The sequence below is a fragment of the Podarcis muralis genome, chromosome 1 (genome assembly GCF_964188315.1).
Source record: "Podarcis muralis chromosome 1, rPodMur119.hap1.1, whole genome shotgun sequence".
NCBI classification, from domain to species: Eukaryota; Metazoa; Chordata; class Lepidosauria; order Squamata; family Lacertidae; genus Podarcis; species Podarcis muralis.
Window position 1 is genome coordinate 47,997,198 of NC_135655.1, and position 2,569 is coordinate 47,999,766.

The 2,569-nt window shown below is 49.3% G+C and overlaps 1 protein-coding gene across 5 annotated transcripts in view; it reads right to left on the reverse strand.

Annotated features, from left to right (window-relative positions):
* The window catches only part of RAD51B (RAD51 paralog B), a 296,131-nt gene that overhangs the window by 37,912 nt on the left and 255,650 nt on the right, over positions 1 to 2,569 (reverse strand). The window lies entirely within an intron of this gene.

A 2,569-nucleotide genomic window follows, 5' to 3' on the forward strand; every position in this document is an offset into this window, starting at 1 on the left:
CGGCAGGAGGTCCCGCCGGGTGCGCGAGGCTTGGGGCGGCAGCCTGTCACCCGAAGCACGGGGAGCCCTCCGGAGGGCTTCCCCTGCTTCGGGCGAGTGTCTGCAAGCCTCGCGCACCCGGCAGGAGGTCCCGCCGGGTGCGCGAGGCTTGGGGCGGCAGCCTGTCGCCCGAAGCACGGGGAGCCCTTCGGAGAGCTCCCCTTGCTTTGGGCGAGTGCCTGCAAGCCTCGCGCACCCGGCAGGAGGTCCCGCCGGGTGCGCGAGGCTTGGGGCGGCAGCCTGTCACCCGAAGCACGGGGAGCCCTCCGGAGGGCTTCCCCTGCTTCGGGCGAGTGTCTGCAAGCCTCGCGCACCCGGCAGGAGGTCCCGCCGGGTGCGCGAGGCTTGGGGCGGCAGCCTGTCGCCCGAAGCACGGGGAGCCCTTCGGAGAGCTCCCCTTGCTTTGGGCGAGAAGTCTCTGCTGCCCCGGGCGATCTTAAAATGTTGGCGGGCGGGAGCGAAGCGTTCGCTCCCGCCCCCCAGCATTTTAAAATCTCCCCGGGACAGCAGAGACTTCGCTCCCGCCCGCCAGCATTTTAAAATCGCCCGGGACAGCAGGGGCTTTTAAAATGCTGGCGGTCGGCAGCAAAGCCCTCCTGTCCCCGGAGCTTGGGGGGCGGGAGGTGGGAAGAAGGGCTTTTTTTCCCACCGCCAGCCTTCAGAACAGCCTTCTGAAGGCTGGCAGTGGGAAAAAAGCCCTTGTCCCCCCCCCCCCCAGCCTTCAGAAGAGGTCGGGGAACAGACTGTCCCCGAACCTGGTCTGAAGGTGGTTTCCCTAGGAACGCATTAATTGATTTTCAATGCATTCCTATGGGAAACCGTGCATCGCAAGACGAAAAACTCGCAAGAAGAAAAAACTTGCGGAACGAATTAATTTCGTCTTGCGAGGCACCACTGTATCTGGGCTCGCTGCAAATACCTCTTAAGTGAGTTCAGGGATTTCTGTGTATGGTCTGACTAAATTTCACCCACCATACAATATTTCTCCACAAAATGTTTCAGCAATATGCACCCCACAATATGTTTGAGCAGAAGCGGGAAGATGTTCCATCTTTTTGCCACTTCTGGCATAATATACACTAATAAAGGTACTCAATTCTCTGAGTGTGTATCCATATGGACTCAAAATGACATGACCCACAAACTAGAGGGAGGTAGCACCATGCTTAGGGAAACCCCAAGGTTTACAGATGTACAAAAAGTATTTAAGGGGGAAAACCTTCCAAAGGGGTTGTGGGAGATTCTAAAACAGCCTAATAAGGAATGATCTCAGTGGTCATGGAGCGCTGGTGTGAATGGTGCACATAATAATAATTTCTACCTCTCTTGTATTACTTGAACTTTCAGGATATACAAAAGGAAGTACTTCCTTGTGCAAGACATGTTAAATTCTGGAGGAAGCTTTACCAAGATATAGTGATGATTGCCAACTTGGACAGCTTTCAAAGGGGATTGGGAAAGCATAAATCTATCAGAAGGTATCAGGCAATATGCCTCTAAATATTAGTTGATAGAGAACACCAGCAGGAGAAGGCTGTTGCATGCCCATGGGCATCTGGTTGGCCACGGTGAGACCAGAATGCTGGACTAGATGGTGCTAATCCAGCAGGGCTCTTCTTAACTTCTTAGCCTAATTTTCAACCTTTGCTCTCAGAACAATCAAGTGACACTACCATTTCTGATTTTTTGAAACTCAAAGAGCTTTTAGTTTTACTCTTAACAATTTATCCTAGATGAAGAGTCTTGGTGGAGTTTAAAAACTTCATTTGTTTCATTTAAGCAATTCGAGTTTGCCCAATAAAGGAGACCATCATGACATTATTTTATTTCCTTTTTTCTTTCCTCTTCTTTTGGCAGCTTGTGATTTTCCAGTTGGAGATATAAACTCCAGCAAGCAAATTGCAGGTAGGGTGAATTTCTTCTGTACCAGCACCTCCCTGCCTCGTGCCTCTCTCTACCCTCTCACCCCAGGCATTCTTTGCTGCTCTGTTTATATTTCAGAAACCATATGCCAAAAAGGAATCCCCTTTCAGCAGTAAATAGGTCCAGGAGAAACTAACTCAGCAATAGTCAAGCAAGAGGCTGGCTATATGGGTATAACGTTTCTATTTTTTATGACACTATTTAGGATTAGGGAAAATTAGAAAGAAAGGAATTTCTTTTTTCCATTTCCCCACTTTTTGTTGAGCACAATTGGCCAGGTGTGTTTCTCCTGGCAACTCTTTACTAAGCCTTTTGAAGGCCTATGGGGAAATGTTTCCTCAGTCCCACTTTGTATAAATACACATTTAGATATTAGTGCTTCTTTAATTTTTATTGTTCAAGTTCTATGGAACTCCTTGCTACAATAATTCAGAATTCTGTGGTGACTTTTTTTTGCTGTGACCCATTCCCTTAGAACAGTGTTTCCAAACCTTGTGCCTCCAGCTGTTTTTGGACTACAATTCCCATCATCCCTTGCCACTGGTCTTGCTAGTCAGGGATGATGGGAGTTGTAGTTCAAAAACAGCTGGAGGCACAAGGTTGGGAA